The sequence below is a fragment of the Ranitomeya imitator genome, chromosome 1 (assembly GCF_032444005.1).
Source record: "Ranitomeya imitator isolate aRanImi1 chromosome 1, aRanImi1.pri, whole genome shotgun sequence".
In the NCBI taxonomy this organism is placed as follows: domain Eukaryota; kingdom Metazoa; phylum Chordata; class Amphibia; order Anura; family Dendrobatidae; genus Ranitomeya; species Ranitomeya imitator.
Genome location: NC_091282.1, coordinates 232,724,145 through 232,739,785, shown reverse-complemented (window position 1 = coordinate 232,739,785; position 15,641 = coordinate 232,724,145). Strand labels below are relative to the sequence as shown.

The 15,641-nt window shown below is 43.8% G+C and overlaps 1 protein-coding gene across 6 annotated transcripts in view; it reads right to left on the bottom strand.

The window, feature by feature from the left end:
- Window positions 1–15,641, bottom strand: part of TAOK3 (TAO kinase 3) — a 308,043-nt gene that overhangs the window by 199,398 nt on the left and 93,004 nt on the right. For all 6 annotated transcript variants that reach the window (XM_069754530.1, XM_069754547.1, XM_069754558.1 and 3 more), the window contains one exon: window positions 6,503–6,596. The gene's annotated coding sequence lies outside the window, so the exon portion shown is untranslated. The remainder of the gene's footprint in view (window positions 1–6,502; window positions 6,597–15,641) is intronic.

Genomic DNA, 15,641 nt, shown 5'->3' with positions numbered 1-15,641 from the left:
GTTTTTTTGTGCAGATTTCACCTGCGGATTCCTATTGAGGAACAGGTGTAAAACGCTGCGGAATCCGCACAAAGAATTGACATGCTGCGGAAAGTACAACACAGCGTTCCCGCGCAGTATTTTCCGCACCAAGGGCACAGCGGATTTGGTTTTCCATAGGTTTACATGGAACTTTAAAGCTGATAGAAAACTGCTACGAATCCGCAGCGGCCAATCTGCTGCGGATCCGCAGCCAAATCCGCACCATGTGCACATAGCCTAATTCTAAGGGTATGTGCACACGATGCGGAAAACGCTGCGGATCCACAGCGTTTCCACAGCGGTCCGCAGCAGTTTCCCATGAGTTTACAAAAAACGCTGCGCACATGCTGCGGAAAAAACTGCGCGGAAACGCAGCGGTTTACATTCTGCACATTTCACTTCTTTCTGCGGATTCCGCAGCGGTTTTACAACTGCTCCAATAGAAAACCGCAGTGAAATCCGCAGAAAAACTGCGGTAAATTTGCGATAAATCCGCAGGGGTTTTGCACTGCGGATTTATAAAAACCGCTGCGGAAAAATCCACAGAGGACCAGAATACGTGTGCACATTCCCTAACCCTAATTCTAACTGTAGTGGAAAAAAAAAAATATATAGATTTTCTTTATTTTATTATTGTTCCTACCTATGGGGGTGATAAAGTGGGGGTTTCATTTACTTTTTTTTTTATTTTGATCACTGTGAGGTTTTATCACAGTGATCAAAATGTACATGGAACGAATCTGCCGGCCGATTCGGCGGGCGCACTGCGCATGCGCCCGCCATTTTGTAAGATCGCGGCGCCCATGGAGTAGATGGACGGACACTGGGAGCCTCGGTAAGTATAAAATGGGTGGGGTGGGGGTGGCACATAAGTGTTTACAGCCATGGCCGATGATATTGCAGCATCGGCCATGGCTGGATTGTAATATTTCACCAGTTTTTTTTGGGTGAAATATTACAAATCGCTCCGATTGGCTGTTGAAAGTGAAACTGCCAGTCAGAGCGATCGTAGCCACGGGGGGGGGGGGGGTTTGGGCAGGGGCGGCACTCCCCCTGTCCCTGCAGATCGGGAGAAAATTGGAGTTAACCCTTTCACCCGATCTGCAGGGATGCGATCTTTCCATGACGCCACATGGGCGTCACAGGTCGGATTGGCACCGACTTTCATGACGCCTACGTGGCGTCAAAGGTCGGGAAGGGGTTAAATGTAACCTCTTCATGACCAATTTTCCTTGTACTTTTTTTTTTTCCTTTATCCCCTTCTTCCAAGAGCCAAGGCTTGAAGTCCCCATGGCCTTATGATGGCTCTTTCAGGACAAGTGGTTCATTTCAATGACAACATTCATTTTATCACGTCCTGCACTGAAAAGCAGGAACAAAAATTCCAAGTGCGTTAAAATAACAAATAACGTGCAATTCTACAATAGTCCGAGGTTTTTTATTTATTTACCATGTTCACTATACAGTAAAACTGATCTGACAATACGATTCTTCAGGTCAGTACAGTTACGCAAATAAAACTTGTAGTTTTAAGTGGTGAAAAAAATAAAAATACATTTGCTTATGATATTTTTCATCACCTGTAAAGGCTTTCAATTTTCGGCACCCGGAGCTGTGTTAATGCTTATTTTTTGTGCTTTGAGTGGATGTTTTAACATATACCATTTTCGAGTAGATACGGTATTTTGATTTACAATTCTGACCACTGTCACTTTATGTAGTAACTCTGAAACGATTCAATGTATCCCACTGATTCTAAGATTGACTATTCTATGATATGACTTGCGTTTCTTTATGAAAGAAACGGAAATTTTGAAAATTTTAAAACTTCGTTTTTGTGCCCTTAACCCCTTCATGACGCAGAGTATTTTGACCTTAAAGACCTTGCCGTTTTTTGCAATTCTGACCAGTGTCCCTTTATGAGGTAATAACTCAGGAACGCTTCAACGGATCCTAGCGGTTCTGAGACTGTTTTTTCGTGACATATTGGGCTTCATGTTAGTGGTAAATTTAGGTCAATAAATTCTGCGTTTATTTGTGATAAAAACGGAAATTTGGCGAAAATTTTGAAAATTTTGCAATTTTCACATTTTGAATTTTTATTCTGTTAAACCAGAGAGTTATGTGACACAAAATAGTTAATAAATAACATTTCCCACATGTATACTTTACATCAGCACAATTTTGGAAACAAAATTTTTTTTTGCTAGGAAGTTATAAGGGTTAAAATTTGACCAGCGATTTCTCATTTTTACAACGAAATTTACAAAACCATTTTTTTTAGGGACCACCTCACATTTGAAGTCAGTTTGAGGGGTCTATATAGCTGAAAATACCCAAAAGTGACACCATTCTAAAAAATGCACCCCTCAAGGTACTCAAAACCACATTCAAGAAGTTTATTAACCCTTCAGGTACTTCACAGCAGCAGTAGCAACATGGAAGGAAAAAATGAACATTTAACTTTTTAGTCACAAAAATCATCTTTTAGCAACAATTTTTTTATTTTCCCAATGGTAAAAGGAGAAACTGAACAACGAAAGTTGTTGTCCAATTTGTCCTGAGTACACTGATACCTCATATGTTGGGGTAAACCACTGTTTGGGCGCACGGCAGGGCTTGGAAGGGAAGGAGCGCCATTTGACTTTTTGAATGAAAAATTGGCTCCACTCTTTAGCGGACACCATGTCACGTTTGGAGAGCCCCCGTGTGCCTAAAAATTGGAGCTCCCCCACAAGTGACCCCATTTTGGAAACTAGACGCCCCAAGGAACTTATCTAGATGCATAGTGAGCACTTTGAACCCCCAGGTGCTTCACAAATTGATCTGTAAAAATGAAAAAGTACTTTTTTTTTTTTCACAAAAAAATTCTTTTAGCCTCAATTTTTTCATTTTCACATGGGCAACAGGATAAAATGGATCCTAAAATTTGTTGGGCAATTTCTCCCGAGTACGCCGATACCTCATATGTGGGGGTAAACCACTGTTTGGGCACACGGCAGGGCTCGGAAGGGAAGGCGCGCCATTTGACTTTTTGAATGGAAAATTAGCTCCAATTGTTAGCGGACACCATGTCGCGTTTGGAGAGCCCCTGTGTGCCTAAACATTGGAGCTCCCCCACAAGTGACCCCATTTTGGAAACTAGACCCCCAAAGGAACTTATCTAGATGCATATTGAGCACTTTAAACCCCCAGGTGCTTCACGGAAGTTTATAACGCAGAGCCATGAAAATAAAAAATAATTTTTCTTTCCTCAAAAATGATTTTTTAGCCTGGAATTTCCTATTTTGCCAAGGGTAATAGGACAAACTGGACAAGAACATTTGGGGTCCAATTTCTCCTGAGTACGCCGATACCCCATGTGTGGGGGTAAACCACTGTTTTGGCGCACGGCAGGGCTCGGAAGGGAAGGCACGCCATTTGGCTTTTTAAATGGAAAATTAGCTCCAATCATTAGCGGACACCATGTCACGTTTGGAGAGCCCCTGTATGCCTAAACATTGGAGATCCCCCACAAATGACCCCATTTTGGAAACTAGACCCCCAAAGGAACTAATCTAGATGTGTGGTGAGGACTTTGAACCCCCAAGTGCTTCACAGAAGTTTATAACGCAGAGCCATGAAAATAAAATAAAAAATTATTTTCTCAAAAATGATCTTTTAGCCTGCAATTTTTTATTTTCCCAAGGGTAACAGGAGAAATTGGACCCCAAAAGTTATTGTCCAGTTTCTCCTGAGTACGCTGATACCCCATGTGTGGGGGTAAACCACTGTTTGGGCACACGTCGGGGCTCAGAAGGGAAGTAGTGACTTTTGAAATGCAGACTTTGATGGAATGGTCTGCGGGCGTCATGTTGCGTTTGCAGATCCCCTGGTGTGCCTAAACAGTAGAAACCCCCCTAAAGTGACCCCATTTTAGAAACTAGACCCCCCAAGGAACTTATCTAGATATGTGGTGAGCACTTTGAACCCCCAAGTGCTTCACAGACGTTTACAACGCAGAGCCGTGAAAATAAAAAATAATTTTTCTTTCCTCAAAAATGATGTTTTAGCAAGCATTTTTTTATTTTCCCAAGGGTAACAGGAGAAATTGGACCCCAATAGTTGTTGCCCAGTTTGCACTGAGTATGATGGTACCCCATTTGTGGGGGTAAACCGCTGTTTGGGCACACGTCGGGGCTCGGAAGTGAGGGAGCACCATTTGACTTTTTGAATACAAGATTGGCTGGAATCAATGGTGGCGCTATGTTGCATTTGGAGACCCCTGATGTGCCTAAACAGTGTAAACCCCTCAATTCTACCTCCAACACTAACCCCAACACACCCCTAACCCTAATCCCAACTGTAGCCATAACCCTAATCACAACCCTAACCCTAACCCTAAGGATATGTGCCCACGTTGCGGATTCGTGTGAGATTTTTCAGCACCATTTTTGAAAAATCCGCGGGTAAAAGGCACTGCGTTTTACCTGCGGATTTTCCGCGGATTTCCAGTGTTTTTTGTGCGGATTTCACCTGCGGATTCCTATTGAGGAACAGGTGTAAAACGCTGCGGAATCCGCACAAAGAATTGACATGCTGCGGAAAATACAACGCAGCGTTTCCGCGCGGTATTTTCCGCACCATGGGCACAGCGGATTTGGTTTTCCATAGGTTTACATGGTACTGTAAACCTGATGGAACACTGCTGCGAATCCGCAGCGGCCAATCCGCACCGTGTGCACATAGCCCAATTCTAAAGGTATGTGCACACGCTGCGGAAAACGCTGCGGATCCGCAGCAGTTTCCCATGAGTTTACAGTTCAATGTAAACCTATGGGAAACAAAAATCGCTGTACACATGCTGCAGAAAAACTGCACGGAAACGCAGCGGTTTACATTCCGCAGCATGTCACTTCTTTCTGCGGATTCCGCAGCGGTTTTACAACTGCTCCAATAGAAAATCGCAGTTGTAAAACCGCAGTGAAAGGCGCAGAAAAAACGCGGTAAATCTGCGATAAATCCGCAGCGGTTTAGCACTGCGGATTTATCAAATCCGCAGCGGAAAAATCCGCAGAGGACCAGAATACGTGTGCACATACCGAAACCCTAACCCTAGCCCTAACCCCAACCCTACCCCTAGCCCTAACCCTACCCCTATTCTAACATTAGTGGAAAAAAAAAAATTCTTTATTTTTTTATTGTCCCTACCTATGGGGGTGACAAAGGGGGGGGGGGGGGTCCTTTATTATTTTTTTATTTTGATCACTGAGATATAATCTATCTCAGTGATCAAAATGCACTTTGAACGAATCTGCCGGTCGGCAGATTCGGCGGGCGCACTGCGCATGCGCCCGCCATTTTGGAAGATGGCGGCGCCCAGGGAGAAGACGGACGGACCCCGGCAGGACCGGTAAGTATGATGGGGTGGGGGGGGAACACAGGGGGGGGGGGGATCGGAGCACGGGGGTGGTGGATCGGAACGCGGGAGGTGTGGAACGGAGCACTGGGGGGGTGGAATGGAGCATGGGGGGGTGGAACGGAGCACGGGGGGGGTGGAACGGAGCACGGGGGTGAGCGGACAAGAGCACGGGGGGGAGCGGAGCACAGGACGGAGGGGAGCGGGGCAGTGTACCCGGCAGATCGGGGGGCTGGGGGGGCGATCGGTGGGGTGGGGTGGGGGCACATTAGTATTTCCAGCCATGGCCGATGATATTGCAGCATCGGCCATGGCTGGATTGTAATATTTCACCCGTTATAATGGGTGAAATATTATAAATCGCTGTGATTGGCTGTTGAATGTGAAACTGCCAATCAGAGCGATCGTAGCCACGGGGGGGGTGAAGCCACCCCCCCTGGGCTAAACTACCACTCCCCCTGTCCCTGCAGATCGGGTGAAATGGGAGTTAACCCTTTCATCCGGCCTGCAGGGACGCGATCTTTCCATGACGCCACATAGGCGTCATGGGTCGGATTGGCACTGACTTTCATGACGCCTACGTGGCGTCATGGGTCGGGAAGGGGTTAAATCCTAGAGTTATGCCACACAAAATAGTTCATAAATAACATTTCCCACATGTCTACTTTACATCAGCACAATTTTGGAAACAATGTTTTGTTAGGACGTCATAAGGGTAAAAAGTTGACAAGCGATTTCTCATTTCTCTAATATGTTGGATCACATCAGAGGAGAGAGAAATTAATTTTAAAATCTGACTTTTTTTTGTGATTGCCTGTATAAGAATGTTGTTTAGACTATGTTCACAATGCGTAAATATGAGACAAACACCAGTTGGGCCATAGACTGCAATGACACGAACAGAGTTCAAGTGAAGCCTGTTTGCAGCTTTCTGTGCCCTACTGAAATAGCAATCTACACTTTAGGAGGGAAGTGAAGGGAGCTTGTCTGTAAGAATGGCCTCTTTCTTTAGTGATATTAGGCTATTTTGATCTCCTCTGACAAACACACATGATTATTTAATATTTTATAATAGTTCCATACCTGGAATGTGTGTGGCACGAATCATAGTCAGGCTTCCAAAACGACAACAAAAACAAAACTGCTTCTATTCTCCAAACAGCGATGAAATGCACATCTGTAATAAGGAAAGGAAACATGGAAAATAAGGAGCATTTTATGAGAAACACAAAGTGCAGATACAGGACATCATCAACAAGCCTAAAAGTAACACTAGCCGATAAGACTACAGTCACACTACTGTTTCAGCATTCGGTTTGCCTGCTAAAACAGAAGGAAAATGGAACAAGCAGAACATTTGCTTTCTTTCTAAAAACATAAAACGGAAATATGATGGCCCCCTTAATAATAAACGGATTCTCTTTACGCCATTATTCAGTTAGTTCCATTGTGACATCCTGTTTAGTTTAGCGGAAATGTGAACAGAGCCCAATATTAGCAATACACCCGGTACACAAAACGATGCGCATTACCCGACTAAGGGAACATACATGGCCATGTAGTGTAAGGAACACTTTTCTAATTTGTGGTTGGGCCATTTCAGGCACAACCTTTAAATAAAGAGAGCATGAATCGCCGTAAGGGTCTGTGTACACGTTGTGGATTTGCCTGCGGATTCACAGCAATTTACCATCAGGTTTACAGTACCATGTAAACCTAAGGAAAACCAAATCCGCTGTGCCCATGGTGCGGAAAATACCAGGCGGAAACGCAGAGTTGTATTTTCCGCAGCATGTCAATTCTTTGTGCAGATTCCGCAGCGTTTTACACCTGTTCCTCAATAGGAATCCGCAGATGTAAAACCGCAGGTGAAATCTGCACAAAAAAAATGGTGCGGAAAAATCCCCACACGAATCCACAACGTGTGCACACAGCCCTAAGGTTTAGCCAAATGCGCACCTATACCTCCACTCGCATGTCACATGTCCATTATCGACTGTAAAACTCCAGGCAATTTTATCGAGGGGTCTTTGGAGGAATTTAGAATGTTTTGCCTGTAAAATTATTGGCCAAAAACCTTGATAAAAGCTTACATGGCTACTTCTCCATTACAGTGCGACCCCTCTGACACCACTACACTGTAAGGCCAGGGTCACACTATCAGTATTTGGTTAATATTTTACATCAGTATTTGTAGCCAAAACCAGGGGAGGAACAATTAGAGGAAAAGTATAATAGAAAGACGTCACCACTTCTGTATTTATCACCCACTCCTGGTTTTGGCTACAAACACTGATGTAAAATACTGACCAAATACTGATAGTGTGACCCCGGCCTTACACTCAGAAAATGGTTTCCTCGGCCTGAACACCAGCTCCAATTCTAAAGTAATGTTCATTTATCAGCAGCCCTTTCCTGATTACCCATCATCTAGAGGTGTTAGATTTAATGAAAAGTGACTTATCAAACATCTTTCTGACTTTTAGCATAAGGCCGGACGACCACTTTAATTGAAAAGTACTGTGAAATACATGAATAATGTTATATGTTAGCCCACTCTTAGACCTTCACATGTCCGTTTTGTATGTCAGTATGCGGTCTGTATGAGGACTGCAAATACGGCCATACGCACACCCATTGCAATCATTGGTGGTGTGCACATGTCAGGTTTACCACATGGACCTTGTGTCAGTGTGGGAAAAAAACGCAGATGTCAGGTTTTTTGCATAGCAAGGACAAAATGCGTGCTGCACATGTGCACTCTGATGACACACAGACGCCATCGTGGTCATCAGCATGACACGTACCGGCACCTGGGAAGAAGCGGTGCAGTACCCACTGTTCCCAGGCAAAGGCTGGCAAACAATGATGGGAGTTGTAATAAAATAAAATAAAAAAAAAAAACGACTGTGGGCTCATATGCAATTTTGATAGCCAGCAGAGATAAAGCCCACAGCTGTGGGCTGATGTTAATATTCTGGGACAATATCCCATAAGGCTCCCAGGCTATTAATAACTGCTTACAGCTGTTTTCTTAGCCTTTGCTGATGAATTTACAGAGCACCCCATAAGAAGAAAAAAAAAAACATAGGGTCTCCCTATAAACTCAAGCCAGCAAAGGCTAAACAGACAGCTGAACGGAGCGCAAACTGTACTGCTTTTCCCAGGCGCCTGAATACAACTCCCATCATTGTTTCCTGGTTACGCTGATCTCAGCGTGAGCAGGAGATAATGATGAGGGCTGCCATCAGCAGCTGCCAGTGCCTGGGAAACAGCGAACTGTATTGATTCTTCCCAGGCGCTGGTACTGGTCACACGGATGTGACACAGGGACGGCATGTGGGTGTCACATACACACGGACCTCGCCAGTACTTGTTTTAGCTGTATACAAAAATCACCAGGACGTGTGAAGGAGGCCATGGACGCATAATTCCTGAGTGAATGTGCCTAGTAAGGGTGGATGCCTAGACAACCGCATTAAAACTCAATGTAAAAAAAAAAAAAGTTATAGGAAATGTAGATTGTGCAACGTGCACTTAGCAACACTTTTCCCAGCTCTCGGCCGAATGCTATGGGTCAGGGAGCTGGACCCGAAGTGATCAGCACCTGTTTTCAAAGACAAATCGGTTTTCCTTATAAAACACCTCATTCCCTCTACATGCTCTCATACATGTTGTTATGCCCTTGCTGACTGATCACAAGTTATACCTTTATTTTAAAGCATTCCTGGACACCTGTAAGGAATTAAAAAGCCCTACACAATCCATGTCATTGACGGAGACAAGAATGCTGCGAGTCAACGACTGTCATGAAGACAGGAAATGTGATCACTTACATGAGGAAGAAGAGAAACATGTCACATATAAGAAACCTTATACATGATGACAGGAAGTGGCACAAGTGCCATCATGCATGTATGAGCAGTAACTAATACCATGCGAGCCATCAGTGACCGAGAAGGACAAGAGGAGCTTCATACCATCAGATCAAGTGGTCGCTGTCACCAGGAAAGGGATCTGCTCGGCCGCCCCAAATCTTTCTCAAGGGAGTTTAGCTGTGCATTAGCATAATGGGAAGGATTAGAAATCTAGGGGAGGTAGAATGGGTGCGTGATTCTGCTATACATCGGCAAGGGATAAGACCTTCCTCATTACCAATAGTCTGCAGAGGAGCAGTAGTGCGAATGATGCCATGTGCACAATACAGATCACATTCACCAGCTCCTCTGCTCCTACTTATAGACATCTAATTTACCACTTAGCAATTTAACTAAACAGGATCCTAACTATTGCCAGATTATGGACATTCAGGTCCACTCCTAGAACTGTATAGTGGTGCTTGCTCCAAGACAGACAATTCAGCAGAACAGAGCAGAATCTGCGCTGTGTGCGCGGCACCATTCTGGCATGTCCACACATTTTTACTGTTTTTTTTTTTTTGTTTGTTTTTGGGGGGGGGGGGGTGGAGGGGGGGGAACAAAGAAGAACTGCGGTCAATTACCAGGAAATCACAGCAGCAAATTCAGATTAAAAATAAGCATTTTTAGTGTGAAAAACACATTGTTTTCCATTAATCTTAATAGGGAAAAAACAAACATGTGAATGCAGTATCAGAGAACTCTTCAATTTTGCCTTGATAATAAAATGCCGAATTAAAGGCAATACTAACGTAATGGCAAACCCGAAAGATCCATGGGAACCAATACAAAAACTTCTTGTTATCTCTCCTTAGGAGCCAGAATACCAGAACAGAAAATTGCTCCCTCGCCGGGGTCCCTGTCAGTCCTAAATGCCTCATACAACAGGCGCACAGAGGAATACTAACTTATGAGGAGCTCTGTTGGGTCTCGTTACAGTGCAAGTCGTTTTGAAGGGAAGAATATCCACCATTCCCCAATCCCCCATCATATCTGATGGTGGCTGTTGCAGAAACTAACAGATTTGTTGAAATCTTGGTTTTGGCATCCACATAGTGAGGCTACATACTTTTCCATTTAAAATGAAATCTGCCAATAGGACAGAACCTCCTAAGCCGTCTACATGGGCATGTAGGAATAGGAAAGCTGAATAACATGGCACATTGCTATCTGTGAGCTCATGTTTAATCCAGAGAATTACAGATTTTGTTCTTAATACATAAATGAGGTGTTAAGGTCTATCCAACACCGACCTACCCAAGAATCTACCACCAAAGCTTCATTTACATGAAAGGGGCATTGTTAGGCCGGCGTCACACTCCGCGTATAAAAATACGGTCCGTAATTTACGGCCATAATACGCAGAAAAGTCCTCAAAATAGTGGTCCGTATCTCCTCCGTAGGCAGGGTGTGTCAGCGTATTTTGCGCATGGCATCCTCCGTATGTAATCCGTACTGCATGTTTTTCTCGCAGGCTTGCAAAACCGACATACGGACATACAATGGATCCATGTGCTTTCAAAAACATAAAAATATATGTACTGAGATATATATATAGATATATTAATATTTCATCCAGCGCGAGATAGCTTTAAAGCCGGTAAATCAATTTCCGGCTTTTGCCTTCTCCTTCCTAAACCCGACATGATATGAGACATGGTTTACATACAGTAAACCATCTCATATCCCCATTTTTTTTGCACATTCCACACTACTGTTAGTAGTGTGTATGTGCCAAATTTGGGCGCTCTAGCTATTAAAGGGTTAAATGGCGGAAAAATTGGCGTGGGCTCCCGCGCAGTTTTCTCCGCCAGAGTAGTAAAGCCAGTGACTGAGGGCAGATATTAATAGCCTGGAGAGGGTCCATGGTTATTGCCTCCCCCCCTGGCTAAAAACATCTGCCCCCAGCCACCCCAGAAAAGGCACATCTGGAAGATGCGCCTATTCTGGCACTTGGCCACTCTCTTCCCATTTCCCGTGTAGCGGTGGGATATGGGGTAATGAAGGGTTAATGTCACCTTGCTATTGTAAGGTGACATTAAGCCAAATTAATAATGGAGAGGCGTCAATTATGACACCTATCCATTATTAATCCAATTGTATGAAAAAAAACACATTATTACAAAGTCTTTTAATGAAATAAACACACAGGTTGTTTTAATATTTTATTGCTCTCTCAATCCACCTGAAGACCCTCGCTCTGTAACAAAGGAAAAATAATAAACCAGCAATATACATACCTTCCGTTGATCTGTAACGTCCCACGATGTAAATCCATCTGAAGGGGTTAAAATATTTTACAGGCAGGAGCTCTGCTATAATGCAGCTGTGCTTGTGCCTGTAAAACCCCGGGGAATGAAGGTAATGTAGGTTAATGACCTGTAGTTACCTTCATTCGCGGTGATGCGCCCTCTGCTGGTTGTTCTCATATGACCTCGAGCGTGGGAACTTTCCTGGAAAGCTACTCCCTCACAGCTCCGCAGTGAGATCAGGGAGCAGAGAGCGTGGGTTATCACAATTCATTGGGGCATAGCCGTATCAGGTGCAACCTTTTGCAATATTCCAAAGTTGTCATGTATATTTGTGCTGCTAAAAATAAGCCTTAATATAGTATAGATGCGGCCAGGCTCTGTACTGTTGTTGGGGTGAATTGGGATGTTTGATGTTGTAGGGTGCACTTACATAGTGCTGGACTGCTCGCTTGATCCAATAGCATGGGAGTGTCCAATAGCCTTTAAGCCGGTATGATGCACTATATGTATCTGTGAATGGCACCTTATACAAGAATTGTGTGTGTCCATCCAGCCTCTCAAGAATAGATAGGCGTGCGAGTGATTATTAATCGGTATTTTGCCAACTCCCGTGTTACCTCGGCCATATATTACTGGTGCCTATCTGCATCTTGCAGTGTATTTGTATTGTGACTAGGTTTTGGTAAGTATCGCACCTTTGTTTCTGCAAGGTGTTTAGATTTCATTTCTTTCTAAACCTATGCATAGCTCATTAGTACTGACTACAGCCAAGTCCTGCGTATTTGGTGCCCAGCCTTAGGCTACATTCATGCATCTGTTTACTGCAGAATTTTGTTCTTGGACAGCACATGGACACAGCATTTTGTGGATCTAGACACATCTGTAAAAAAAATATGGATCCGAATGCATGATCCATTGAGGCTGCTTATAGTACCACGATCAACATGCTGCATGGCGTTGCGTTGGGAAATGGCTGCTGGGACACATGTTCCCTTGTGAAAGACTCTTAATAGTTGCCCATGTGGTCTCCAAACCAATCTCTAGATATCAGAGAAATCTATTAATCAGGGTGACTGACATCCTCCATTTGATAAACTTTATCAGCACAGAAAATTCTTCGTTAGGGCCAGGCAGTGCCTTTATCAAGTCATCTAAAAATAAAAAATAAAAAAAAATAAAAGATATAGGCTTTATGGCATGAGTATATTGGAGCAGCTCCATTCCAGCCTTATACACACATACAATGCCAAGCGATGGATGGACTGGTGTAAAGCTGCCACCACTGGACTCTGGAGCAGTGGAAACATGTTCCGAGGAGTGACAAATAACTCTTTATCTGCCATTCAGAGAAACGAATCTGGTTTGTATTAACACCAGGAGGAGAACATTGCCTGCCTGACTGCTTTGTGCCAGCTATAATGTTTGACCAAAGGGTAATACTGTGCAGTTGTGTTACAGGACTTTACTTTGGCCCCTAAGCTCCAGCAAAGTGAAATCTTAATTTCAGCATATCAAGACAATTTGGACAATTGTAGCATTGAACTCCGTTGGAACAGTTTGGAGAAGGCCCTTTTCTGTTCCAGCCCTGTAGATGTCAGAAGTTACTGTAGGTGAAATGCATAGGTGCCCCAACATTTATCCATACGGTGCTGTGCGGTGTAAACAGCTTGAAAACACATTGGAATAAGTTATAGAGTAGCATTAACAGATAGGCATGCTTGGAAAGGCCTTGTTCCCACATGCAAAAACATTCCCTCCCCCGCAGGTGTCTACACCAAAACATGCAACAGGAATCTGCTCTCTGAAAAAGGTGCATCAAATCCTCACCCAAAATGTTTTTTTTGTTTTTTAAAAGCACAGAAATGCTGTGATTCTGTGCTTAAACACAATTTCTCTAATTTTTCAGGCTCTTCATATAAGACTATAAAAAAAAAAATTATTTTTGTTTTTTTAAATGCACAGTACAACAGCACCTTGAAAAACAGAGACGGCATGAGTTTTCATGAAATTGAAGTCTAAGGCTACTTTCACACTAGCGTTTTCAATACGTCGCAATGTGTCGTTTAGGGGAAAAAACGCATCCTGCAAAGTTGTTTGCAGGATGCGTTTTTGCTCTATAGAGTAACATTACCGACGCATTGTGACGTATTGACACGTCGCAGCAGTCGTGCGACGGTTGCGCAGTGTTTTGGCGGACCGCCGGGAGCAAAAAACGTTAAATGTAACGTTTTTTGCTCCCGACGGACCGCCCCCACCTCACAATGGGGCAGCGGATGCGCCGGAGAAATGCATCCGCTGCCTCAGTTGTGCAGCGCTTCAAACGCTACCGTCGGAATCTCGGCCCGACACATTGCGATGGGCCGAATCCGACGCTAGTGTGAAAGTAGCCTAAGGCTGCCGTCACACTAGCAGTATTTGGTCAGTATTGTACATCTGTATTTGTAGCCAAAACCAGGAGTGGGTGATAAATACAGAAGTGGTGCATATGTTTCTATTATACTTTTCCTCTATTTGCTCCACTCCTGGTTTTGGCTTACAAATACTGATGTAAAATACTGACCAAATACTGCTAGTGTGACGGCAGCCTAAGGGGTAACATTTCTCCTTATGGAGAGTGACATACCAGCTCTGGCTTGTGAAGGTAAGGAGGCTTATTCGCTGTGCAATGCTCGTTTGGGAAATTTAATATGCAAATTGCCTCTTCAGTGAAAAAGAGGACTTAAACTCTACAGCGCCACCTGTTGGAAGTAGCGATCCTACAAGTCACAATCAACTCTTTAACGAGTCGTGCAATATGACTTAGGATAAAAGCCAAATCAGTATCTCAATTCGCACTTTTAAATGCAGATTTTTCTGCACAAAAAAAAAACCTCAGCATTTTCACGGTATGAAATACTAGCCTAATGGACCATTAAAGAAATAAGTACGTAATGTCTCTTTACAGCAGTGGTCCCCAACGCCGGTCCTCAAGAGCCACCAACAGGTCATGTTTTCAGGATTTCATTAGTATTGCACAGGTGATGGAAATATTGCCTGTGCAGGTGATGCAATTATCACCTGTGCAATACTAAGGAAATCCTGAAAACATGACCTGTTGGTGGCTCTTGAGGACCGTAGTTGAGAAACACTGCTTTACAGGGATACTAAATAAGACTTTCAGACATTACGTATAATGAAAAGATCCTATTTAGTAACGGTCATTTCTTGTTCCTCTTTTGTGACGGTCCCATTTCCACAGGGCTATAATTTGGTATTAACGCTCACTAACGGTACGTTACAATTAAACTGTGAAGGGAAGCCCCCTCCTTCCTGCTGCGGTATTCTGACACATCTCCATACAGCGGGGGGCATGATACAACCTTCTGGTCACCTCCACATAGCCCTCTGTGGCTCCGCCTGTCTTTGTATGTAGAGCATATACTGTACTTTGTCACGTGCAGAATTTGGGTATTTTCAGTCATTAAAAAAGTTTTCGACTATCAAACACCCTGCTCTGCAAATATCACTCCACACACAATGTGCTGCTTAGAATGAGTGATTTCTGGCTCAGTGCTTTACATTTTTTACCCGTGAATACAACACAGGTTTGGCATGTCCTTATTATATACAACCGGACAAGACTACGCAGCAAAGCAGTGAGCGTGGACCCTGGAGAAAGGCAGGGTGGATAGAGTGCTTATTAAAAACTCCACCACTGTGTGCAGCTGTGTTTTGCCTTTGTGAAACTTATTGGCCTTTAAAAGTAAAATTTTTTTTCTAAAAGGTCATTGTGACATCACTAGTGCAAGATAACCTTTACCCCCCTGCTTCTATCCCCCAATATATACAAATACACACACCAACGCTCATGTAGGAAATCTTTGGTTGTGCAGTCATCACATGAGGAACTGTATGCACCTGGCAATTCGAGGAGGCGCCAGTAGCTCAAGCAGCAATGATGCAGCTGTCGGGAGATGATAATCCTACAAGCACTTCCAATATCCTCTCCTGATCTTTATAGAGCTCAGAGCCCTCTACAGGGGGCAATTATTGCCCCAATGTTTGTGAACAGTG